Genomic DNA, 14,967 nt, shown 5'->3' on the forward strand with positions numbered 1-14,967 from the left:
CTACTACAAATTGATCTAAATACTGGTAAAAAACTCGGTTCATCAAGTCCATGAACACAGCCGGGGCATTCGTCAGTACAAACGGCATAACGAGAAATTCATAGTGCCCGTACCTAGTCCCGAAGGCTGTCTTCACGACGTCCTCTGCTTTTACTCTCACTTGATGATACCCAGATCTAAGGTCAATCTTTGAATACACTCGTGTACGCTAGAGCTGATCAAACAAATCGTCTATACGAGGCAGAGGATATTTATTCTTAATAGTAACCTTGTTTATCTCACTGTAATCAATACACATCCTCATGGACCCATCTTTCTTCTTTACGAACAGTACCGGAGCTCCCCACGGCGATACACTAGGTCGTATAAACCCCTTGTTCAACAAATCCTACAACTACTCCTTTAATTCTCCCAATTCAACTAGAGCCATACGATACGGGACCTTAGAGATTGGCACAGTCCCTGGAGGTAAATCTATAGGAAAATCTACCTCGCGCACAGGAGGCAACCCTGGTAGCTCCTCTAGAAAAACATCTTGAAATTCTCGTACTACTAGGGTGTTGCCAATCTCCAGTTCATTTTCAGATACTTTTCACAACCGCTAGAAATCCCTGACCTCCATCCAGGAGTAATCTGCTCGCCTGCACGGCTGATATCAACTTCGTTGGAGTATGTACCCGTGAACCAACGAATATGAATTCCTGCTCTCTAGGAGGTCTGAAAATTACTTCTTTCTGGAAACAATCAATGCTAGCATGATTGGTAGCCAACCAGTCCATACCCAGTATTATATCGAACCCACACATATCAAACACAATGAGATCTGCTGGTAGTACTTTCCCCTAAATTTCTATCGAATAGCCTCTAAGTACCCTCTGACATCTGATCACCGATCTTAATGGCGTAGCTACCGATAGTGCTATTTCTAATGACTGGGTCTCACTCTCAGATAATTTAACATAAGATACAGAAATGAAAGAATGAGTAGCACCCGAGTCAAAAAGAACAATGAATGGATGTGATAAAATAGTAAATGTACCTGTCACCACATCCTTCACAGCCTCTGCATCACCCGGTGTCAGAATGTATACTCGCGCTGGGGCCACATTCCTCTGTTGGCCACCACGAGGTACTTGGTATCCTCCCCGAGCTGCCTGATGTCCTCCCTGATAGGGCTTGAGAGTTGGAACTGCATCTGGTGGGGTAGGACAATCTTGCACCATGTGCCTCGATCTACTGCAGCGATAGCATACCACACCACCAGCTCGACACTCTCACTAGTGCCTCCTACCACAAATCTGACAGACTGGAGGACCCTGCCCTGTCTACACTTCGTGTCCTCTTGTCTCTTGCCTCCGTCCTCTGCTATGATTTCCTCTTCTCCACTGACCCGGTCTATGATTTTGCTGGTAGCCCATAGATGCAAATCTCTTCCTCTGTCCCTGCTCCTCTGCATCAAGACGTTCACCAATCTCCGCCAAGGTCGCCCTGTCAACCAACTCAGAAAAGTTCTGGATTCGCAACACCACTACCTGCTTGAATATGTTCTGCCTCAAGCCCCTCTCAAACTGCCTCGCCTTCTTCACTTCATCGGGAACAATATACAGGGCGAAACGAGAGAGCTCGAGGAAACGTGTTGCATACTGCTGGTCGGATAACTGTTCTTGCTTCAAACTCAGGAACTCTTCTACCTTAGCCTCCCTGATAGTGGCTGGAAAATACCTATCAAAGAACAATTCTTTAAACCGGTCCCATGTCATGGCTATCGGAGTCACCCTCTACTGCTCCAGCAGTCTCACTGCAGTCCACCACCTCTCAGCCTCTCTCGTCAATCTATAGGTGGCAAAGAGAACCCTCTATTCTTCAGTACACTGTAACACAACCAAGACTTTCTCGGTCTCCTGCATCCAATTCTCAGCGGCTGCAGGATCAACTCCACCTAAGAACGCTGGAGCATTCATCTTCGTAAACTTTTCTATAGTGCACCCATGGCCTGCAGATGGACCACTCTGCTCCCTCAAGCTCCTAACGATCTCAGCCATAACCTGCTGAACCACGCTACGTAATACAGCGTCAGATTCGGTCCCAGCTGCACCCGAAGGCCTTGCTCCATCACTGCCACTTACATGGGCACTATTTCCTCCTGGATCCATCCTGAAAAATAGCAGTTGCAACTCAGTAATCCTATCCTCACCACTTATCTTAACATTTCTAACTCATTTCTAATCCCCATTCCTACATTCTAGGAACACAACCCGACAATAGCTTTCTATGGTTTTCCTGAAATCGTCACCTCAGGAAAAACATAGAAACTACCATGAAAGTTCTGCCTCTAGACTGTAGAACAAAACCTTAAATCATTCCTAAACTCTGGTATTGTTTCCACTGCATTCTAAAGTTTACAGAACCTAGCAACCTAGGCTCTGATACCAAACTATGACAACCTGCTTAATTTCCTTTTTTTTTTTTTAAACAACAGCATAAATCTTAATAGATCAGAATCCACCTGAACCCATGGGTACTAGGGATATATCTGAACATATAGCAGAAGCCTAAGCAGTAGGAAATACACAATCATTTATATCTCATTATACCATACATCACAATATACTAGAGTTACTACAATCACTGTAGCCATTTCGACAAAATACCTCTGACCCTATCAAAATACTCACCCTTCTGAAAAAGTAGATCTACCGTACTAGACCAGCGGGGCTTTACCCGCTCTCCTATCAAGGGCTCCTAAAAAGTTTATAAAATTTAGGGGCGAGACACCTCTTAGTAAGGGAAATAAACTAATACCAATGTGTGACAACATGAGTATTCCGTGTTATACATATACCATATAGGCCATAATCAGTAACTATTATGTCAATCTGGAAAACATATATATATATATATATCATCAAAACATGGCAGAACATACTGCATTTTCATAAACATATCTCATCTCATATAATAATAATACAAAAACATTCCTGGTAGGTTAGCTGGTTGTTGTCATGTATTACCCCCACATGACTGGGTTGTGTGGCCCCAAGGTGAGACCTGACAATGGTTGGCTGACTACTGCCAAGTCAAAAGTACAGTCTATAAGTCCAATGGGTCTGCCTAACCTGGTCCGTACACCAGGGGCGCTCACACACTTCTTAAAAACCACATCGACCATCCAATCTCACACCACTCCGTACAGCGGCGTTAACACAAATATCATGATCACGAAGACCATGGACACATAGCAATGGTACCGTGCAAGTGCTAGCCTAGACCAAGCCAACCGGATTCTAATACTATATAACATATATTGAAACTGTGATATATTGATATTTCATATCATTAATTTTCACATCAATCATATCATTTTTCATATATACGTATATCATGAAAATCATCGGCCCATACGCCGGTATTACAAATTTTATCATAGCTCGGCCCGTACGCCAAAAAATCATAGCACAACCCGTACGCCGGCAAATCACATCATAGCACGACCCGTACGCCGGCAAACATATCATAGCACAGCCTATACGCTGGCAAATCATATCATAGCACAGCCCGTACGCTGGCAAATCACATCATAGCACAGCCCGTACATTGGCAAATCACATCATAGCACAACCCGTACACTAGCAAATCACATCATAGCACCGACCGTACGCTGGTTTTCCCATTATAAAAATCTGTATCATAATCTCATTCCACAAAACAGTAATTCAAACATTTTATACTCATGCCACACTAAATAAATTTTCCGCATATTTAACATACCATTATTTTAATCATATTTTCCCAAATATAAATCATATATAGAGACAGTCATTTCCCTGAAATCAAATTCTATAATAATATACATACATTTTTTATAAAATACTAACTTAATTTATCCCCTTACCTGATTCCTAAAAAACCCCTAAGAAAATCTACCCCGCACCTGCAAGGCTCCTAACTCAACACTCTGGAAACAACATTCCCCATAACTAAAGTTCAGTATTTCTACGTGTATAACACTTTCCTCAACTATCAAAAACCCAAATATTGAGTAGAAAGCCTTACCCTGGATTTAGGATGGTTTCCACTTTAGCCCTACCGACGATCCGCTCTGGCAGACTTGTAGAGAATTTTTCCATGAGCATCATGGTAGCCTTAAATCTTCGATCCGGTGAGAAACAAGCCCAGAAATGAAAAGAGAAGTGAGAGAGAGAGAGAGAGAAAGACGTAGAGAGAGAGAGAGAGAGAGAGAGAGAGAGAGAGAGAGAGGGAGAGAGGAGCGTTGAAATGTGATAAAAATCAGATTTTTAGCTATTTATAGGGCCAGATTCGTAGACGAGACACATCACCTCGTCGATGAGTCCTTCATTAAATTCATCGACGAAACCCTGTATTCATCGACGAAATTCAGACCAACCCATTCCTCGCTCGGTAATTTCTCATCGACGAAATCTTGCCTTTGTCAACAAATTTCCTTATGCACTCATTGACGAACCCCTGTATTCGTCGACGAATCCAGGAAATTCCTTAAAATTATTATTATTAATATTATCTCCAAAATGCAATGTTGTCGACGAAGTCTACTGCCTCCTTCTGTTCCCATTTCCATTTTCCTCTCTCTTTATTATATAAACCTCATTATTATTCCGGTCGTTACAACAGATATATTTCAAAATAAATATGCTTATAAATATGAAGGAGAAAAGGTACAAAGTGACACCAGATTTTTTACAAGGTTCGGCTATCGTGCCTACATCCTTGCCTCAAGAGACCTACTATGAGGATTCACTATCCCTCTTTCAGTAGGCAGAGAAGCCTCTCCCTTTTAATAGGCGGAGAAGCCTTTTACAAACCTCCTTCAATAGGCGGAGTCGTCGCCTCTCTTCTTTACTTAGGTGGAGTTGCCTCTCTCCTTTCCTTAGGTAGAGTAGCCTCACCCCTTCACTTGGCGAAGTAGCCTCACCCCTTCACTAGGCAAAGTCATCTCTGTCCTTTAATAGGTGGAGTCGCATCTCTCCTTCAATAGGCAGAAAAGCCTCTCAAGAGAAAATCCCCTATTGCTTGTTCAACGATTCAATACCAGAACCGTCAGAATACCAAGTAGTAACAATTGAGTTATACTAATAGAAGCTCTCTGAATAGAGTAGATGCATACACAATCAAAACTAATACACTCTCAGAATGATATTTCTATGAAGCTCGAAGAGTTAGGGTAGGTGTTCTAGTTTTGAAAATCTATAAGCTTGAAAATATGAACAATTAAAAGCTTTCAACAAGAACGGCGCAAATCACACTTGATATTCAATAATAGGTGTAATCACTTGTCTAAAATATGTTTAAGGTTAGCTATTTATATGTAGGTTTGAATTATAGCCATTGTATGTGTAGTAACCCAAAAAAAAAAAAAAAGAATTATTAAAATTAATTAATATTAATAATTATTTAATTAAACATTATTAATTTGAATTAATTAATGCAAGAAATATGATGGTTATATATATATATATATATATATGTATTTATGTATGTATGTATGTATATAAAAGAATATAATAAAATGATATTATAATAAATAAATAAAAGAGAAAAGGGGTTAGTAACAGGAAGCTTAAGGAAGCTTCCTGTTGAAATTGGAAGGAAATTTTGTTTTTAAATGAACAGAGACCCCCCCCCCCCCCAATTCACGCTCTTTGCGTTCTCTCTCTCTCTCCGCTATCTCCTCCATCAACTCACTCTCTCTCCTCGATTTCCTCGACCAAACATGCGCTGATCGAAGAACGAAAAATACCCCTGGTTTCCATTCTTCGCCACCGACATTTTAACCAGAGTGGATTTGTCGTAGTTGCATCGTAGGCACCACTCTTGGGATAAGGTACTCTCTCTCTCTCTCTCTCTCTCTCTCTCTCTCTCTCTCTCCTTAATTTTTCCTTAAATATTTAGCCAAATTGACATTTGGACACCACCACAGGGTCCTAGTTCCGATCCTTATCATTTTAATCAAAACAGATTTTTAATTTGGGTTTCCTATGTACCACTCCAAGGCTAGGGTAAGGATAGTGGAATTATATCAATTAATTATTCTTAAAGTTTAATTAGTATTGGGAGTGTGCAAACCTAGGAAATATTAAAATAATTGTAATTCTGGGGTTGAGTTAATTGAATTGGGGAAAATGTGATTTTAGGATATTGAGTTCTGAACGCCGTGGGCGTGGATTTAGGGATTTTAGCAAGCTTCTCATTAAGCAGGTAAGGGGAATAAACTATAACTGTTATTTTTGATATTGTATATATGTGTACTGTAAAATATATTATTTCTTTAGTTATATAACTGAAAGCATTTAATACTTTATTTTATTAATTCACTTTTTTGACTAATTAAATATGCATTTTTGTTGAACTTGCTCAAGGATAATGAAGGAGTGGGAACATATTTTATATAAAATGCATTGAAAGTCGAGGTGTGATCTCAAGAAAGGGGTGAATTGGGTATTTAAAAAACTTATGCGAAAGCTTAATAAATTTTAACTATTATTTCACATGCAATTTAACTTCTTAACAGTAGTGTTCTCAGCAAATACGTATATCAAAATATGCTTTGAGTATAAATAGGTTTATGCTATGATTTCAACAAGTAATTAAACTTCTCAAAACAGTGGTATTTTTAGCAGCTTTTAATCAATAAAAATATGCTTAACTACAACATATTTCAATTAATAAAAATATTCTTAACTACAACAAGTTGTTGTAATGATTCCAACAATTAATCCAACAACACAATGATAGTAAAATATTCACAGCTTTCACAACAGATATATTTCAAAATAAATATGCTTAGAAATATGAAGGAGATAAGGTAGAAAGTGACACTAGATTTTTTACAAGGTTCAGCTACCTTGCCTGCGTCCTTACCTCAAGAAACCTGCTATGAGGACTCACTATCACTCTGTCACTAGGCGGAGAAGCCTCTCCCTTTTAGTAGGCGGAGAAGCCTTTTACAAACCTCCTTCAATAGGCGAAGTCGTCACCTCTCTTCTTTACTTAGGTGGAGTTACCTCTCTCCTTTTCTTAGGCGGAGTAGCCTTACCCCTTCACTTGGTGGAGTAGCCTCACCCCTTCACTAGGCAAAGTCATCTCTGTCCTTCAATAGGTAGAGTTGCATCTCTCCTTCAATAGGCAGAAAAGCCTTTCAAGAGAAAATCCCTTATTGCTTGTTCAACGATTCAATACCTGAAGCGTCAGAATGCCAAGTAGTAACAATAGAGTTATACAAATAGAAGTTCTCTGAATAGAGTAGATGCGTACACAATCAAAACTAATACACTCTCACAATGATATTGCTATGAAGCTCGAAGAGTTAGGGTAGGTGTTCTAGTTTTGAAAAGCTATAAGCTTGAAAATATGAACACATAAAGGCTTTCAACAAGAACGGCGCAAATCACACTGGATATTCAATAATAGGTGTAATCTCTTGTCTAAAATATGTTTAGGGTTAGCTATTTGTATGTAGGTTTGAATTATAGCCATTGTACATGTAGTAACCCGAAAAAAAAAAAAGAATTATTAAAATTAATTAATATTAATAATTAATTAATTAAACATTATTATTTGAATTAATTAATTCAAGAAATATGATGGTTATATATATATATATATATATTTATGTGTGTGTGTGTGTGTATGTATGTATATAAAAGAATATAATATAATGATATTATAATAAATAAATAAAAGAGAAAAGGGGTTAGTAACAGGAAAATACCTGTTGAAATTGGAAGGAAATTTTGATTTGAAAGGAACAGAGACCCCCCCCCTCCCATTCACGCTCTCTGTGTTCTCTCTCTCTCGTCTCTCTCCTCCGTCAACTCACTCTCTCTCCTCAATTTCTTCGACCAAACATGCACTGATCGGAGAACGGAAAATACCCCTGGTTTCCATTCTTCGCCATCGACATTTTAACTGGAGTGAATTTGTCGTAGGAGCGTCGTAAGCACCACTCTTGGGATAAGGTAATCTCTCTCTCTCTTTCTCTCTCCTCAATTTTTCCTTAAATATTTAGCCAAATTGACAATTGGACACCAGCACGGGGTCCTAGCCCCGATCTTCGTCATTTTAATCAAAGCAAATTTTTAATTTGGGTTTCCTAGGTACCACTCCAAGGCTAGGGTAAGGATAGTGGAATTATATCAATTAATTATTCTTAAAGTTTAATTAGTATTGGGAGTGTGCAAGCTTAGGAAATGTTAAAATAATTGTAATTCTGAGGTTGAGTTAATTGAATTGGGGAAAATGTGATTTCATGATTTTGAGTTCCAAACGCCGTGGGCGTGGATTTACGGATTTTAACAAGCCTCTCCTTAAGCAAGTAAGGGGAATAAATTATAACCGTTATTTTTGAAACTACTGGTTGAGTAAATATGTGAAAATGAGATTATGATATATTCACTATGATAATTATATTATGAGTATCAGGTGAAAAATTGCATGGCATAAGGAATTTTAAAATAATAAATTTATACTGGGAAAGTGTTAGAAATTGAGAAATAAGTTTTGTACTAAGAAATGATACTATGTTATAGTATAGAAATGTTTTACTCAAATGTGAAAATATGAGAAACCCAATATTGTTATATAGATATATACATGTGTGTTTTACTAAGAAATGATGAAAATGATATACTGATGAGTATTTTCTAAGAAATGATGAATTATGAAACAAAGGTGTATTTTACTGGATAATGATAAATGTGTTATACAAATATGTTTTCATTGAGAAACAATAAAATGGGATATATATATATATATATATATATATATTTAAATGAAATGATGAGAGATGTGTTATACAGATATGCGAAATGAAATATACTGGTATAAGATGAGAATTGTGTAGAAATGATGAAAATTATACAGGAATGATAGAATGATAAACAAATGATGTGAATTATACTGACATGTTGAGATATATTGATATAATGGATTGTGAATACTGAAATGTGGAAATGAGAACCCTGATGGACCAGAGTAATTCTGAGAGCACAGTACTGTTGCTAGCATTGTGTTAGTGCAACCACATGACTTGTATAGCGTGTGGTGTGGCAGTCGATTAGGCCAATCTGAATGGTTATTTTGTCTCCTGGAGTCCGGACCAAGTGTGAGCAAGCCAATCATACTACAGATATATTCACTGTTTTGATCTAACTGGGTAGGCCAACCGTGGTTAGATGCAGCCTTTGGGCCGCACAACCCGGTAATATGGGGTGAATAAATGACGATGTGAATATCCTCAAGGCAGCCATGAGCTACAGACATGATGTGTAAAATATATTGGTGGATGCTCATAAGCTAGGGAATGTTAAGAAGGTGAAAAGTGGAATGAACAGCCATGGGTTACAGACATGACATGATATATGCTGGTGGACAACCATGGGCTGGAAAATGTGAATATGAATATGAGAAATGAAAGAATGTGAATTGATATGAGAAATGTACAACCATGGGTTACAGACATGACATGCTATATGTTGGTGGACACCTACAGGCTAGGAAATGTGATTATGAATATAGGAAATTAAACAATGGGAGTTGATATGAGAAATGTACAGTTGTGAGTTACAGACATGACGTGTTATATGCTGGTGGACACCCACAGGCTAGGAAATGTGAAAATGCATATAAGAAATGAAAGAATATAAATATGAATATGATTATGAGGAATAAGAAAGTACGTAAATAGTATAAGAATGAATAAGTACATATATGATGTGAGAAAGAAAAAGTATGTATATGACATGAGATGTGAAAGTATATGAATAAGAAATGAGAAATGAAAGTATACGTACATTGATTACGCGCCGAAACTGCGTAATTGAATGTTTAACCCGAGTTTTACGGTTTATATTTTTAATTAAATGTCTAAAATTGTCCAATATTTTAATAAAGTGCCAAAATCATCATTCTTGAACTTTATTGCACTATTTATGAAGTTTTGGTAATTTTTTTTTTCGCAGGAAAATTCCCAGAAACCAAAACCGACACCTGTTTGTATTTCATGTACAACTTTTCCATCCAAGCTCCAATCGAGATGATTCAAATTTCTGAAGAAATAAAAAAGGATTATCTACAACTTTTGTGTTTTGAGTTTTGTAAGATACAGGCTCTAGAAGAGTCAGATTTGCGATGAATAGAGAATGAAAAAAATGAAAAAAATCAAGTTGCTGGGTCAACCCTTTCCAAACGGGTCGGGTCAGTGCTATCCGGGTCTAGGGCTTTCTTCCCCAATCTCTATTTATTCTTATCTCCTCTCCTCTCCTTTCCTCTGCTATTCTTCTTCTTCTTCTTCTTTGGTTTTGTTTTTTTTGTTCTTTCAATTTTTGCTTTGCTCCTTCTCTGTTTCCCTTTCTTTCTCCCCTGTTTTTCCTTAGTTTTGCCTTCCCCTGTCTCCATAGTCTCCTTCCATAACAGTCCTCTCCACCCTCGGCCAGCCACCATAGCAGTCCTCCTCAGCCCACCGGAGTATCTCCATCACAGCAGCAGCAGCACGCCTCTGCCCCGAGAACACAGCAGCCCCTGCACGACACCGGCAGCAGCTCTCTGCTGCAGCAGATCACAACCGGCTCCTTCCCTCCATACCAGGCCAACGAGCCACCACAACACCCGAGAGGAACTGCCTCAGCTCCAGCCGAGTACACCTGCTGCCAGCACCAGTTCTCCACAGCACAACAGCAACCACCCGAGCAGTCATCCTCCGCACCAGACACAGCCAGCCTCCCCTGCTCTTTCTCTCTTTTATTTTATCTTTTGTTTTCCCCACTCTCTGTTTCTCTCTCTCTTAATTTTTTTTATGTAGTTGATTGCTATTCTAATTTTTAAGTTATCAAGTTATGCAGTTTTGCTTCTCTATCTTTTATTTTTTTTAATTAGTATTTGGCTGAATATTAATATGATGTTGGCGTGTTTTGCCTTAGTATTTAGTTTTCGTTGTTTAAGTTATTTGTTTAATCGGATTAAGTTTGGGTTCGTTATGAAATAAAAATAAATAAATAAATAAAAGTGTTTTTTTTTCTTTGTTTTAAAGAATTTAATTAGTTGTGTTTCAAGAAAGTTTAATCTTTTTGTTGAGTTCCGGTTTAGTTAGGGTCCATTTTATTTAAGTTTATATTTTTATCGCCCTCCGTATTGTTTGTGTGTTTTGAATTCTCGTTGAGTTTGTGTTTGCGTTTAAAATATGATGCTTGATTTAATTTTCGTAGTTTTGTTAAAGGTTTGATTTTAGTATGTGCGTTTGTGTCTAATTGAGTTTCCATTATGTGCTTTAATTCCATGAACAATGTTACCATTTTTAATGAGCGCGTGTTTCGATGTTCCCTTAGGTAGATTAGAGTTTTCATTCCTACGTACTCTTTAAATTGAAGCATGCTAGTTTTAGGACTTTAATTTAAGTTTTTGTTTAACTCTCCAAAACTTTGAAAATCCCGAATCTGAACTGAGTTCAGTACCTTTTTTAATTTCGATTGGAAGAACGTAAAATCTGAGATTAAACGCATTCCCTGAGGAGACGATCTAGCCCTTGGGCTTAATATTACACGACATAACTCCTATACTTGGGATAGCTTTCGAGCTGTTCATTTTTCGAGTGAGTCATATATGATTATGAAAATGATATGAAAGCTTATAAAACTATGCTTTACAAATGTATATGATTATGAGTACATATTTGTATATATTTTCCCAGCTAGTATATTTAATAAAATGGAATGTAAAATGATGTAATTGAACTCATTGAACTCACGTGCCACACACTATAAATAATTTATTCTGACTAATTTAGAGGTGTCTCAACCAAATATCTAAACTTTTCAAGGAATCATGACAGACCAGTAGATAAAGCTCCGAGATAGAAGGGGAGCTGGTACCCTCATAGACAGGGTAAGTGTTTGAGTTGTGAAATGAGTTTTGTGAAATCTACTAGGATATTTTGTGGAGTGGTAGAGATGTATATGTGTATGATAAATATATTGTACTATGGTATTTGTTTTCGAAATGGTATGTTAATATTGACTTCCGTTGTTAGGTATGGTTGTATGAAATAGACTGAATACCCGATACCCCACTTCGGGTTGAATTATATTAATATGGTATTAGAGTTTGTGATGTGGCAGATGCTTGTTTATTATTTTTTATTTTGAAAAAAAAATGGTATGAAAAAAAATCAAGGCGTCACAGTTATGTATTAGAGCCTAGGTTGTTAGGTTCTGTAGCCTTTAGTAAACAGCGGAATATAATACTAGAGTATATGAATGGATTGTGAGTAGAATAGGAGATGGGTAGAACTATGAGTTAGTGATTGTTAGAGGAGATATAGAATTTAGGGTTCTATCTTGCGGCCTGGAGGCAGGAGCTCCGTGGTTGCTTTTGTGATTTTCCTGGGGTGACGACTTCAGGAAAGCCATAGTAAACTATTGTTGGGTCTTGTTTCTGAGTGGTAGGACTGAATCCTAAATTGGGATTGAGGATGATAAGATGAATGGTCATAAAAGGATATTTTATGAGTTATAGTCTAATGAGTGTACTGGTTGTGTGATTGTAACTGAGTTTTGAAATTGGTTGTTCAATTTGCAGGATGGACCCTGAGAACAGTAACACGAATGCATGAGGTGATGGGACAGGGCCTTCCAGTATTGGCAATAGAGACCCCGATGCAGTGTTACATAGCGTCACCCAGCAGGTGATGGCAAAGATGGCCAGGGGTTCAAGGGAGCGGAGCTGCACGATTGAGCAGTTCACGCGTATGAGACCCCCGTCGTTCTTTGGAGGGGCTAACCCATTTGTAGCTGAAAATTGGGTCCAGGATATAGATGACATATTGGTAGTGCTCTCTTGTATCGAGGAGTAGAAAGTATCCTTTGTTGCATTCAAGTTTACTAGGGAAGCAAAACACTGATGGAGATTAGCGAGACTATTAGAGGATCAGAGACTTGGCTCTGTAACGATGAGGTGAAGCCGCTTTAGGGAGATCTTTTTCAAGCGATACTTCCCCACTACTGTTAGAAATGCGAAGGCGGCAAAGTTTTTACATTTGACTTAGGGACATATGATAGTACAACAGTATGCAGCCAAATTTATTGAGTTGTCTCACTTTATTCCCTACTTAGTGTCAAATGAGGAAAAGAAGGCGAGGAAATTTGAGGAGGACCTGAGTCAGGGATTATATGAGCAGGTTGTAGCCTTCCAAACCTATAATTTTTTAGAGATAGTTGATAGAGCCACAGTGATTGAGAGTAGCCTATAGAGAGGCATTGCGGCACATAGTGAGAGGAAGAGGCTCGCGCCTCTAGATTTTCAAGCAGGGTCTAGTCGGGGGCTGTGGAGGAGGTAGGATAGTAGAGGTGGTCTGAGACAGGGGATGGGTGACCGAGTAGTACATGGCAAACCTGTAGTGATCCTAAATAAATAAATAAATAAGCAAATAAATAAAATAAATTAAAATTAAATAATTAAATAATAATAATTATAAACTATATAATATAATATAATAATAATAATAATAATATATTATAATATATAATATAGATTACATATATATCTCCTGAAGTTTCTAACTTTAGGAGATTGGAAATCTAGAGAGGCCGCCCCCCTGTATGTCTCACTCGTCGTCTCTCTCCTCGCCTCCACTCTCTCTCTCTCTCTCTCTCTCTCTCTCTCTCTCTCTCTCTCTCTCTCTCTCTCTCTCTCCTCATTTTCTTGGTAAATATTTGGCTGATAGGAAAATGGAAGATACCGCTGGGTTTCTATCTCCGCCACTGACATTCCTACCAGAGTAGATTTGTCATAGAAGCGACGTAGGCACCACTCCTGGGGTAAGGTATACTCCCTCTCTTTCCTTAATTTCTCCTTAACTCTTCAACTAAAACGATGATTGGGCACCACCATGGGGTCCTAGTCTCGATCGTCGTTATTTTGGCCAGAGCAAATTTTCAATTTAGGGGTCCAACGCACCACTCCAAAGCGAGGGTGTGATTTAGGAAATTAAGAAAATTGGTTACTTTTGGGAGTTTAATTGTTTATTTAGAATTTATGGGCTTAGGAAATTTTAAAATAATATTTTATTTAGGGTTGATTTGATTGAACAAGGATTATTGAATTAGGGTTCAGGTGAGCACTGCAGACATCATTTCGGGGTCCCTGCGGACGTAATTCAAGAAACTAGGTAAGGGGAATAGATTAGACCATTTGATTTTTAAATTTCACCAATTAAAATAGAAATTATATGTGTATATAAATATACATGTTTAACATGTGAGTTTTAAATGAAAGCCAACCGTTTGAATTGTGGTTTTTGAGCCTAGGGCTATAGTTATTATTTGTGAAAATGGAATGATTAAAATAATGTGTTTTCTAGAAATTGTGAAGATAATTTAATGTGTATTTTCAGTAAAATGGATGATGAGTATGGGTTGGCTTACTATTTTAACGAGATATATTTATGCGTATTATTCGAAATGTATGGCATGAGTAAAATGAAAATATTGAGTGCAGTTGTGTGGGTGTGTGTCTGTCTGTCTGTCTGTCTGTGTGTGACATGTTGGAAATACTTAAATGTATTGGGATTATATTGCATATGTATTGTTAATCAGAGTTGGATGTGAATGTTAAATTGCAATGTATGATTTGAGAACTCCAGTGGACCATAGTGAGGCACACTACTGTTGCGTGTGATTTTTGGAAGAGATTAGTGCACCCACACGTCTTGTGGAGAGAGTAGAGATGGGATGGTTGATTGTGCTATATAGGGTAGAGACTCCCCCTGGAGTCTAGACCAGTGTGGGAAATCCAATTTGACTAACAGACAGAAGAAGTTTTTTTTCCTGATTTAACTTCGATGGGCCGACCAAGGTTAAATCCAGCCTTCGGGCCGCACAACCCGTCATGGGGGGAAGCATGACAATGATTATCCATCTGATAGTGAGTGTTAAATGCATA

The sequence above is a fragment of the Malania oleifera genome, chromosome 6 (genome assembly GCF_029873635.1).
Source record: "Malania oleifera isolate guangnan ecotype guangnan chromosome 6, ASM2987363v1, whole genome shotgun sequence".
NCBI classification, from domain to species: domain Eukaryota; kingdom Viridiplantae; phylum Streptophyta; class Magnoliopsida; order Santalales; family Ximeniaceae; genus Malania; species Malania oleifera.